Source organism: Cetorhinus maximus, chromosome 6 (assembly GCF_964194155.1).
Source record: "Cetorhinus maximus chromosome 6, sCetMax3.hap1.1, whole genome shotgun sequence".
NCBI classification, from domain to species: Eukaryota; Metazoa; Chordata; class Chondrichthyes; order Lamniformes; family Cetorhinidae; genus Cetorhinus; species Cetorhinus maximus.
In genome coordinates, this window is record NC_135884.1 from 25767665 (window position 1) to 25781377 (window position 13713).

Consider the following 13713-nt stretch of genomic DNA (forward strand, 5'->3'; position numbering starts at 1 on the left):
AAAACACGTGGAGGAAATGTAAGGGAAAACCTGGAAATGAACTGCAGGCCTCAGTACAATACTGCTCCTGAAGCAATTCATTGAAATTTGTGATTAGATTTCTCCAAATGCACGGAATCCAGTACATTTGATATAAGCTTTGAAGATTCTGTCCAACAAGGCAAATTCAAATTTACAGCAGTGGGAGGTTAATAAACAAAAGCAGAAGTACTAATAATGCTTAAAAATGGTCTGAAACAGACACGTACAGCTGCACAGAAAGTCAAATACATGGACTTTATAAAATCAAATTACACTAGAGCACAGAGAACCACAAGAAGCAAAAATCACATCTTTTAAAGCAAACAACCCTCTTCACTGGCAAGGAGTAAGATGCAACCACTACATATATTAACTGCTGTGCTGCTGTCTCCACAGATACATCAATCTTGCTAGCAGTCTCATTGCTGAACTGATGAAAGTAGACCATTAATAGTGAATATTGGAGTGTGACCTCTTAAACAGCAAAACATCATTCAGTTTCCTCCAACCCAGAAAATAATTCTAAAACCTTAATCTGATAAGCATCTCTCTGTATCTGAACATAATCCTGCTTTCCTGAATGAATCAGGAGCATTTATTACCGAGTTTATAGGATGTCTTTGACTGATTATATACTTGAGAGCTCCTTCATAAAATCTGCAAATCAAATATACCACAAATCAGAAAAGCGCTTTAACGTGGAAATCCCCTAGGTGCTCTAAATGTAATTTATGCACATTTAGCTTGGACTGAAAAGGTCTTTAGAAGCCACAATTTATCTTATGGTGCTTTATCAACCTAAATACAAATTCTCAATACAAATTTCCAAGTCAAGTTGTAAAGGCTTACTTTTCAGTGGCATTCAAAAGCATGCTGCATGCAGAAATGGTGTACAAAAATATCTTGCAAGGTATGCACGATCAGTGTTTCATTGCTAAGTGCAAAATAATTTCACTAGTTGTAGATTATAACCTGGGTTGTCGATACTATCAAATATGTTCCAAGAAAGCGTATACTGACACATTGAAAATTGTCCATTGCACAAAACGCTGAGGAGTGCTTTCCCCACCCATTTGTCATACTGCAGACAACGAAATATTTGAAAGACAACTATGCTTGTTGATTCAATCACATTTTGATTGGTATTCCTATATTGATAACCAAGCAGAAGCCAACTGGTAGCAGTGCTCATCTTGAAGGTGGTTGTAAATGTGTATGAGTGCCCAGCTATCTTAAAATTAAAATTACATGTACCTTTTTAACAATAAAGCATCTACTTACAAATGCTTTTTCAGCAAAGATTCAACTTATAAAAAAAAGTTTTCCTAATCATTCTAATCCAAGTGTACAGTTTCATTTCAAATAATGAAATAACAGACAGTACATGCTTACCTACTATCCAATTCAAGCTCTAGGAAAGACTGGGTTCTTTCAGATGTACAATGTAAACACCACATGGTTATAACAGTAAGTAGAAGGGGGTGTCCAATGTATTAACAAAACTCCAGTTCAGGTAAGCATCGTCAAACAATGAGGGTGCAGCATGCATATGTGGCAAAATCACGAGTGCTCCAACAGAACCCAGGAGGCTTAAGCAGCTCAGTTACAATATCCTTTTGGCTTCTGAAGAAAATGAAATTCAACAGTATGTGGAGAAGGAAACGATTGGCCTGTTTGGGAGTGGTTGATTGATCTAGTTAATCAACCTGATTTGTTAAAAGCTTTTCCCAGGGAGGTATTTGCCACAGGAAGACAATGCTGTCATCATATTTGATGCAGATTGTCAGTGAAAACACCAATACAACTGGGAGTTGGCCCATGTGATGTGGTGTAGGCAGCTCTATTAATAGATGTTTTTAGACTGATAAATGTTAAAGTCTGTCTTTACCAATTTATTGATACCGATCAGCTTTGTGCAACTGTAGCTGCCTGCACTTGGAGGAGATCGGTCTCCTTATCCTTAAGGTTTGTTAACTCTTTCAGGAGTACACAGACTGGACTTGCAATTACATTTCTGAAGGTTTAAATTGTCTACTTTAATGCAACACTAATTTTAAGGGAAATCATGTAAGTAATGAAAAAAAGGTATGAATTTTAAAGGCCCTTTAAAGAGTCACTGCCATCATGATAAAGTTTAACAAACCACTTTCTGCTGGATGAAGTTTCTAAATCATTATATTGTGTTTCAGCTAGGTGGTGGTGTGTTTTGAACCAATTCACTGTGTGACAGCGTTTTGAAAGGTTCTGCACCTAATTGGCTAGGTTTCTTTACAGGCACAATGGACCGAATGGTCTCTTTTTATGCTCCACCATTCTCTGATATGATGAAGCTGGCGCACTTTTTAAACTAAGCTCTCAAAATCTCTTGTACCATTTTAAGCATTGCATCTAGAGCTGTTCGAGTATAATCCAAACGTTTCGAAACTACAACACACAACTCAGTGTTTTTGTTTAAAGGAACAACCAAATGGTATAGAAAAAAAAAAATCCGGCACTAATGTCAGCCTTTAAATCTTGTTTTTGGGTCAACTTGCTGTCTGATTCAAACAAAAGCCTATCATGTTTAAGTCTCCATGCTAATGAGGAAACTTACATCTATAGAGTTTTTGCTCGTTTTGATATGGAGTGCATGCACTCTACTTACACAGTCTACTTAATGAGAGAGTTATTGCTTAGGACTCCTAATATATACAAGGAGACTATCAAAACTACACCGCTTACCAATATGGTGCTGGCAAACTTCCAACTGTCTGTTCAGCTAGGATTACTCCATCAATTATTGGCTAACAGCATCACCAAAGCTGATTTCGAAGAATCCTGGGATCCCTGGAATTCCCTTGTGATCTGCCTGGCTCTGGTATCAACTTATCAAGCCTGCTACACCAGACTGCCTTGATTCTGAACCTTCATCACCAGCTTGGCTGGGGGAGGGGCAGGCAGTGGCATCATGGTATTGTCAGACTAGACTAGTGACCCAGGGCAATGCCTGGGGACCCAGGTTTGAATCCCACTATGGCAGATGGTGGAATTTGAATTCAGTAAAATACCTGGAATTAAAGGTCCAATGATGACCATGAAACCATTTTTAATTGTCGTAAAAACCCACCTGGTTCACTAATGTCCTTTGGGAAAGGAAATCTGCCATTCTTACCTGATCTCCAGACCCACAGCAATGCTAAATGCTTTCCAAAATGGCCTAGCAAGGAGACTAGTTGTGTCAAAACTGCTAAAAACATGTTAATAAGGAATGAAACGGGACAGACCACCCAGCACTGACCTAGACACCAAAAATGACAATGGCAAACTCAGACCTGTCGACCCTGCAAAACCCTCCTCTAACGCCTGGGGCCTTGTGCCAAAATTGGGAGAGCTGTCTCACACATTAGTTAAGGAACAGTCCGACATAATCACACTCACGGAACCATATCTTACAGATAATGTTCCAGACACCACCATCACCATCCCTGCGTTTGTCTTGACCCTCTAGCAGGACAGACCCAGCAGAGGTGGCAGCACATTTGCAAGAATCTTCAGTTAGATGTGCCATCTCGGCATCACAGATGCCACTCTTCAACCAATTTGATTCACTCCACGTGATATCAAGAAACGGCTGAAGGCACTGGATACTGCAAAGGCTATGGGCCCTGACAATATTCCGGCAACAGTACTGAAGACTTGTGCTCCAGAACTTACGACACCCCTAGTCAAGCTGTTCCAGTACAGCTACAACACTGGAATCTACCCAGCTATGAAGAAAATTGCCCAGGTATGCCCTGTACACGAAAGCAGGACAATCCAACACGGCCAATTAACGCCCCATTAGTCTACTCACGATCACCAGAAAAGTGATGGTAGGGGTCATCAAAAGTGCTATCAAGTGGCACTTGCTGAGCAATAACCTGCTCACTGATGCTCAGTTTGGGTTCCGCCAGGGTCACTCAGCCTTGGTTCAAACTTGGACAAAAGAGCTGAACTCCAGAGGTGAGGCAAGAGTGACTGCCCTTGACATCAAGGCAGCATTTGATCGAGTATGGCGTCAGGGAGCCCCAGCAAAACTGTAATCAATGGGAATCGGGGGAAAACTCTCCACTGGTTGGAGCCATACCTAGTACAAAGGAAGATGGTTGTGGTTGTTGGAGGTCAATCATCACAGTTCCAGGACATCATGCAGGAGTTCCTCAGGGTTGTTTCCTAGACCCAACCACCTTCAGCTGCTTTATCAATGATCTTCCTTCCATCATAAGGTCAGAAGTGGGGACGTTTGCTGATCATTGCACAATGTTCAGCACCATTTGCAACTCCTCAGATACCAAAACAGTCCATGTCCAAATGCAGCAGGACCTGGGTAATATTCAGGCTTGGGCTGACAATTAACATCCAGTGCCAGGCAATGACCATCTCCAACAAGAGAGAATCTAACTATCGACTCTTGACATTCAATGGCATTACTATCACTAAATCCCCCACTATCAACATCCTGGGGGTTACCATTGGCCAGAAATTGAACTGAACTAGCCATATAAACACTGCGGCTACAAGAGCAGGTCAGGGGCTAAGAATCCTGTGACGAGTAACTCACCTCCTGACTCCCCAAAGCCTGTCCATCTTCTACAAGGCACAGGTCAGGAGTGTGATGGAATACTCTCCACTTGCCTAGATGAGTGCAGCTCCAACAGCATTCAAGAAGCTTGACACCATCCAGGACAAAGCAGCCCATCCACAAACATTCACTCCCTCCATCACTGATGCACAGTAGCAGCAGTGTGTACCAGCTACAAGATGCACTGCAGGAATTCAAGGCTCCTTAGACAGCCTTGCCTTGCCTTCAAACCATGCCTGCTACCATCTGGAAGGACAAGGGCAGCAGACACATGGGAACACCACTACCTGGAAGTTCCCCTGCAAGCCACTTACCATCTTGATTTGGAAATATACTGCTATTCCTTCATTGTCACTGGGTCAAAATTCTGGAACTCCTTTCCTAACAGCCCTGTGGGTGTACCTACACCACATGGACTGCAGCGGTTCAAAAATACAGCTCACCACCACCTTCTCAAGGGCAATTACGGATGGGCAATAAATACTGGCCCAGCCAGCAATGCCCATATCCTGAGAAAGGATTAAAAAAACCCATTCACCACCTCTCCAAGAAGGATAGTCATTAGACAATTTAAGAATACAAGTTTGAGCCCTAAAAGGCGGGCCAGTGGGTTGCAGGAGCTTCACATAAGCTGCATGGTCCGAGCACAATTCTCGATTTGTTTTGGAAAGTTCACAACTATAATTGACCCAATTTTTATAGCACAGTGTGTCCGCCATCACCATAATGGTAACTTACTGTGGTGTTTCCGAGTCATACCTGAAACTGGCAGGTTAAACTACTGCAAACATTCCTGGTTGCGATACTACAAAAGAGATATATAAAGCACTAGGAAAAATGCAAAAACTATTTCCAGAATAAAGAGAGTACAACCATTAAGAAAAAGTAAGATCAGGCTGGGGTTCTTTTCTCTGGAAAAGAGAGCACCAAGAGGTAACTGAGTAGAGGTCTTTAAAATTAAATGATAGGTTTGATAGGACACAAGTAGGGAAGATATTTCCACGTGGGAGAGTCCAAAACCAGAGACCATAAATATAAGACAGTCACTAATAAATCTAATAAGTAATACAAGAGAAACTACTTTACTCAGTGTGGACTTTACTGTGACTGAATGGTTGAGACAAATAGCTTGGATGCATTTAAGGGGAAGCTAGAGAAGAACATGAAGGTGAAAAGAATAGAAGGATATGTTGATAAGGTGAGCAGGAGCAGTTCATGTGCATGGCACAGATCTGTTGGGCCAAATTGCCTAATCCTGTGCTGTAAAATTCAATGCAGCTCCATGTAAAATGGCTCCCATAGTATAGAGAAGAATCAGCTCATACATCAAGTATATGAATGAAGTGTATGTCCTGATAAATGATCATATTTGACAATTTTCTAGTCAATTACTCACCAGTAACAAGATTCTACAAATGCATTTTTTATTTTTAAAAGGTACAAAATTCATTAAAAAAATTACATGGTATGAAGAGCGCCAAAAAGTCATGTGACTGCTCAATTCCATCATATACAACTACAGCGATGGTACCATGTTTTGGAATTTCAAACTACGTTTTCATAGGAGTGCCTTGATATAATTTATGGCATCAAAACTGGGCTGCTGAACTTGGTTCTCAAGGAACAAGGTATAAATTTTGGTTCAAACAGGGGCCTGGGCCAGCATTTAGAGACAACCTACAACAATTTGACATGTGAAATATTCACTCTCATTGCTAATCTGACAATGCTGTTCCTTTGGACTCAGTTATGGTCATTCAGCTGCATGATTTTATTCTGGAGGACAGTGGTCAGTTTTGACTAAAAGCTGGCACTGGAAAGAGAGACAGAAATGATTGTGTATACAGTCAAATCAGCTCCTTGCATGATTATTGGATTAAAAAGTTAAGTGGGAGTTCTAAATTTCAATAGCAAGGTTGTCAACATTACTGTACAGAACTTGCTTTTCCTTGACTAAGATAGAAGAGTAGGATTATCAAGAATCATTTCTTAAGGAACAAATAAGAAGCCAGAAAACTCAACTAAAAATGCAGTTCCACTTATTAAATAAGTTTATCAATAATATTTCTTAAGAATTTTATCTAATTGTAAAATGTGCACTGAATATTCTAACTCACTTTTTAATTTGGACTTGTTCCACTTTCCCATGCCCTCTTTTCATACAGAAGCAAAAGCGTGGCTTGGGGGGGAGGTGGGGGCGCATTGCGGTGGGAGGGGGGTTAAATGACCCCTGCATTTTCCTTAGACATTAGGTCAGGGCATTGGTCCATGGGCCAATTGACATCCATATATGGGGAATTATCAACGATCTTAAGTACCCATATAATAACTGCTGTTTAATTGTCAACCACCACCCCGCCCCCATTGAACAGGTTAAAGAATATCTGAGAACTGCAAAAAGATCCTATTATATTTGCTAACAATTAATTTGAGTACAATAGAGCATTAGTCATACTGCGAAGAGTTTTCTAATCATATCTATAGCAACCTTTTTTGGAAAGCATTTATGAAGAAGTTACACATTGGCAAGTTATTTGACACCACCTTCTCAAGGGAAATTAGGGATGGGCAATAAATGCTGGCCTAGCCAGTGAAGAACACATCCCTTGAATTAATTAAAAATGATTCACTTGCTTAAATCATAATTCAATGAGCTTAAAAGAATGAAAACTTAAAAAAAGACGAAAAGCCCAAGAGCTGTGATGTCAAGTAAATGTCATCCAAATATTAAATGTCATCCTAATATACAATGGATTTTTTTTTAAACATCGGCATTTTTTGCCTTTTCAGAACAACATGCACGTAAGTTTACACAAGCTCACACTGCCAGGACCAGGACCTGCGAGCCTCAAGATTGCTTTGCTTTGGACCATCAAGAAGCGACTTAAAGTCTGTGTTTTTTTAATTTATCCTGTTATGTTCCTTCTCTGTCGGGTCGCTTTGCTCGTGAACACGGTTACACGCCTATCTACTGGTGAGTGAGTTGGTAACAAGACACTGCAGATGAAGAGACCAGGTGAACTATCAATTTTAGTACAGCCAGACTTTCTAATACTTCCTCTTTATCAATTTTTAACTCTCTCTTTTTCTACAACTTTGGCAGCATTTTCCCCCTTGGTCAAAACAGCTTTAAAGTACTAACTTATTACTTCAGACATGCCCTCTGCCTCCATGCATAATTCCTCTTTTGTTTCCCCTCATGAGGAACCTAGAACTGGTTGGGGGGGTGGGGGGCACAGTTCAAAATAAGGGGTCTCCCATTTTAAGGTAGAGATGAGGAGGAATTTCTTCTCTGAGGGTCATTAATCATTGGAATTCACTACCCCAGAGAGTGGTTCTGCAGAGATTGCAGCGGTTCAAGAAGGCAGCTCACAACCACCTTCTCAAGGGCATTCAGGGATGGGCAATAAATGCTGGCCTGGCCAATGATGCCCACATCCTGTAAATGAATTTTAAAAAATAAGAAATTGGTGCAGGAGCTGGCCATTTGGCCCCTTGAGTCTGCTCCACCATTCAATAAGATCATGGCAGATGTGATTGTGGCTTTAATTCCACTTTCCTGCCTGCTGCCCCAGAAACTTTGACTCCATTGTAGATCAAAAATCTGTCAAACTCAGCCTTGAATATATTAAGTAACCTAGCCTCCACTGCTCTCTGGGGTTGTGAATTCCAATGATTAATGAACCTCAGAAGAAATTCCTCCTCATCTCTACCTCAAAATGGGAGACCCCTTATTTTGAAATGTGCCCCCGAGTTCTAGATTCCTCATGAGGGGAAACATCCTCTCAGCATATACCCTGTCAAGCCCCCTCAGAATTTTATATGTTTCAATCATCTCTGATTCTTCTAAACTCCATTGAGTATAGGCACAACCTTTCTTCATAAAGCAACTCATCAATTTAGGAATCAACCTAGTGAACTTTCTCTGAACTGCTTCCAATGTAAGTACACCCAGGAGACCAAAACTGTATGTAGTACTCTAGGTGAGCTCTTACCAATGCCCTGTACAATTGTAGCAAGACTTCCCTACTTTTATATTTCATCCCCCTTGCAATAAAGGCCAACATCCATTTGCCTCCTTAATTACTTGCTGCATCTGCATGATTCATCCACAAGTACACTCAGTTCCCTCTGTGCTGCAGCATTTTGCAGGCCCTCTCTATTTGAATAATATTCTGATTTTCTATTCTTCCTGCAAAGTGGACATCATATGCCATCTGCCAAATATTTGCCCTCTCATTTAACCTTTGCAGACTCTTGGCATCCTCCTTACAACTTGCTTTCCTACCTATCTTTGTCTCATCAGCAAATTTGGCTTAAACACACTCAGTCCCTTCATCTAAGTCATTAAAATAGATTGAAAGTAGTTGAGACCCCATTACTAATCCCTGTGGCACACTACTAGTTACAGTTTGCCAACTTATAAAACACCCATTTATCCCAACTCTGTAGTTAGCCAATCCTCTATCCAAGCTAATATATACCTCAACACCATGAGGTCTTATCTTGTGCAGTAACGTTTTGTGGCTCCTTATTGAATTTTAAAAAAATTCATTCTCAGGATGTGGGCTTTGCTGGCTGGGCCAGCATTTTTATTGCCCATCCCTGGTTGCCCTTGAGAAGGTGGTGGTGAGCTTCTTCATGAACCGCTGCAGTCCATGTGGTGTAGGTACATCCACAGTGCTCTTAGGAAGGGAGTTCCAGGATTTTGGCCCAGCAACAGTGAAGGAACTTTGATATATTTCCAAATAAGGATGGTTAGTGACTTGGAAGGGAACTTCCAGGCGGAGGTGTTCCCATCTATCTGCTGCCCTTCTAGGCGGTAGTGGTTGTGGGTTTGGAAGGTGCTGTCTAAGGAGCCTTGGTGAGTTCCTGCTGTGCATCTTGTAGATGGTACGCACTGCTGCTACTGTGTGTCGGTGGTGAAGGGAGTGAGTGTTTGTGGATGTGGTGCCAATCAAGCAGGCTGCTTTGTCCTGGACGGTGTCCAGCTTCTTCAGTGTTGTGGGAGCTGCACTCATCCAGGCAAGTGGGGAGTATTCCATCACTCTCCTGACTTGAGCCTTGTAGGTGGTGGACAGGCTTTCGGGAGTCAGGAGGTGAGTTACTCATCGCACGATTGCTAGCCTCTGACCTGCTCTTGTAGCCACAGTATTTATATGGCTAGTCCCGTTCAGCTTCTGATGAATTTCACAACTATCTGCCTTGGTTCTATAATTCTTAATATCTTTTCCTAACATCATCAATCTCAGTTTTGAAATTCTCAATTGACCTACTCTCAGCACCTTTCAGGACAGAGATTTGCAAATTGCTGCTACTTTTTTGTGAAGATGTCCACTTTGGCATAATTCTTGAACAGCCCAGGTCTAACTTTAAGGTCATGCCCCTTGTTCTGGTCGCTCCTATAAGAGGAAACAAATCATTTAAGACCTTAAAAAACCTCAATTGGATCTTCCTTTAATCTTCTATACTCAAGGGAATATATGCCTAGTCCATGAAACCTATCCTCATATTTCAACCCTTTTAGCCCTATCATTCTGGTGACTATGCACTCCTTCCACTCCAAGTTCAATATATCCTTTATGAGCTGTCCTGCACTTCCTGAATTGAGTGCTCTCAATGAAATGTAGTGCTCCAGATGGGCTCTCACCAGAGGTCTGCACAGCTGTAAGACAACTTCCATCCCTTGGTATTCCAGCCCTCTTCAGCTAAGGGTAAAGTCTCAACGAGCCTATTAATTTTTTTTTTGCATCTGTCCACAATCTTTTTAAGGATTTCTGCACTTGAATGCCTAAATTTCTGCTTATCCATCATTCCTAGCTTCTCACAATTTAGAAAATATCTTGTTGATCCAAAGTGGTTGGCCTCACGCTTTCCCCACATTAAACTCAGTTTGCCACACTTTTGCCCAAGTTGTCTGCCAAATTAATGCATGATTAGAGAATATTTCCTCTGTTCACCAGCAGGCATAATTGTAGCCATGTTACTTATAAACAAGTTTATGAGTTTGCAACAGCTAGAAAATGATGAGAATTGCCCCCTACAGTGGTAAATGGGACTACGAACTGTTAGGTGTTGGAGATATTGCTTGCTCCAGCCTCAAAAAGCCCAATGCAAACAAGTTCAGGACCACGATTACTTTTCCAGCCATTGGCAATGCTGTCATCACCCTCCTCAAAGGCTGCAGGTCTACCTGCAATAGGTAGCAAATTTCTGTGAGCAACTCCTTTGTGAAACGGAGATGTCACACACACTGTTCCTCACTAAAGTGGAGACGGGGGAAGTGTTCCCTGAAGGCTCTGGGTGGATATGATGTCCTGCTGAGAGCCCTTCTCACTGTCCTCCATCTTTCAGAAGCTTGTCCTCATATGTGTTATCTCTGCTCACTCTCCTGGTCATGTTGCAGACCTAATGGGGACAGAAACTACAGCTGACTGGGAGCAAATGTTGTGGACAAAACACATGAAGTGAGAACCAAGGCATTCACCATTATCGCACCACTCCTTGTGGACTTCACCAAATTTAAACTGCATTGCAAACCTTCAAATACTTCTAATGCAGTGACAGCCAATACAAATCAATGAGCAATCAACATGAAATTGGCTGATCAATTTAAATAGCATTGGTTGGGGAGTGGCCCGGTTGAAAATGGCTCGGCTAGTCAAAGTAGCATTATACATTGACCTTGCACATGATCTACCTACCCTAGATACTTCCAGTACATGTACCGACAACCTAGCCAAAATGTCATCCAGCACAACCTGCATCACAAGTTTGAGAATGGCTTGGATGTCTTTTGGAGCTGAAACAGCATCAACTCCAAAATTTGAATACAGTTGTCTTAATTTACGTAAACTAGCTTCCAAGAGATGCAAATTTGTGCAAATGTTTTAAAGGAATTCACCACGTCAGCAGCTAGACATCACAGCTATGCTTCCCAAGCCAACTTTTAGTAAGGCCACAGGAAAGCCACTAGTTGTTACTGATTTACTGTCTTCTCTTTTACTGTTTCCAAACTTGGTGTCATATACTATTAATCTTGCCCCTCCATTTTGAGGTTACTCAATACAATGACGACCAAAACTATATTCCTTCATTAATTATAACATTATCTGGAATAAAAGTTAAAAAGTCTCTCCATGAGAAAATTGAAAAAAATGAAGAGGAATTCTTCCATATAGGAGCATAATGACTCACGTGAACTGATGGAGCTTTTGTACCATTAACACTCCAATCAAACACTACCTAAAGTCCATATCGTACTGACTACTTCCCTTTTGAATAACCAGGAAATCTAGACCCCCCAATAGACTAAAGGCCATCTGTCTTTGCAATTAATTGATTTGCTTTGAAGTATTAGTTAATGGTAGGCAATTTAAAAAATGGGAGTGGGAAAAGCTGTGTCAAACCTGGAATACACTAATCAATTGGCAGCAAAAACTCCTTAGGAAATACATATATCTGTTATGAATACACCATATTGCTAATAAAACAGGTAGATTCATAGTCTGCTATGCATTGGTGCGCAATGATGTTACAGTAATTTTTTAAAAATGTTATATTTTCATTGATGGGTGCAGAGTAAAATCACATCATTCTCAAAAAAAGTGAACTCTTCTCTGTATTTCTGAGCATTCCTCATTTAAAAAAAAATCTTTACATGACCTTCATCTCATGGGAGGTTTCTTTATGATCATATTCTTGCTGCAGTTCTAGCATGAATGAGGAGAAACTTCAAATTGACCCACAGCTCATTACCAGAGATGTTCCCATTACATCCAGAGCTCATGACCTGTAAGGACTGTAGCAATGAAAGGCTGGAATCCTTACCTATACATGGAAATATATAACAGTTACAACATGGCAGTAGGCCATTTCGTTCAGCCAATTCTGTGTCAATGTTTACTATCCATGCAAACAAGTAGTCCTAATCACACTGTTCCTACTTCCTTCACCCCCCTTCTTTCATCCATCTGTCTAATCTAATCTTAAATGTTAATGTAGTATCTGCTTTAATCATCAATCCTGGAAGTGAATTCAAAAGCCTCTACTGTGTGTAATGAATTCATTTTTTATTCTCTGTTCAAAATTTCTTGCATTTGATCTTGCATCTATGGTCCTTTATCGTTTTAGACTCTTCAACTACTGGAGACAGTCTCTCTTAACTATCTAGAGCCACCCTTTCAAGATTTCAACTACCTCTATCATATCTTCCCTATAATCTTCTTGTTCTAATGAAAAGTGTTTCAGTTTTTCATAGCCTTCTTCGTATTTGTATTTCTTCATACCAGGCAGAATTCTAGTGAATCTGTGTTGTAGCCTCTATTTATTCTCAAACCCCTCCCCATGGTAAGGCACAACGTAATCTTGAGGATTTATATAGCTTCGTTGTTAACTCTTGACATTTATATTCCAAACCTCATGAGAAAACTGTAGTTTCCATCGGCATTTTAAAAAAATCACAGTCCGAGATGCTTCCTTTAATATCCTGTGAACCTGTACCCTCAAATATCTATGATCGTTCACAGCACCAAGTCTACTTCCATTCCGAGTATAATTACCTAAAATTATATCTTAAAGATGGATGATATACTTTTCACCGATAGCCATACACAATACATACTCTTTCCAACAGTTGAATTTTGTGAAAAATTTGAAGCTGACCAAAGTATCATATAGCATATGGTATGCAATCAATATCAGTTATATAATTATTGCAAAATTCAATGGTTTACACTTAAGATTATTCCCGGTCATCTGTTGTGTTTACCTGCTCATTAGTTCACTCTATGAGATTAGATCTCAATCTTCATGGATAAATTGTTTTGCTTCCAAGCAGAAAGTAAATGCTCAAGCAGCTCAAACAGTTCACATGCACCAGATAAAATGACATCACTTTATTAGTGAGCCAGAACATCCTCCAGCTGAACATTCAGAATAGCTGAGTCATCAAATATTTGTACCCTCCTTGACTCTATCAGCATTTCCGGCTGATTACTCAGGTTGAAACAGATTGTACACAATTTCTTTGTGCCATTTGACCATTTTTGAATCCAACACTTCATGCACCACCAGATCACTTCTACATCCAC

The 13713-nt window shown here is 40.6% G+C and overlaps 1 protein-coding gene across 4 annotated transcripts in view; it reads right to left on the minus strand.

The window, feature by feature from the left end:
- iqsec1b (IQ motif and Sec7 domain ArfGEF 1b) overlaps nucleotides 1–13713 on the minus strand; it is a 511299-nt gene that overhangs the window by 74299 nt on the left and 423287 nt on the right. The window lies entirely within an intron of this gene.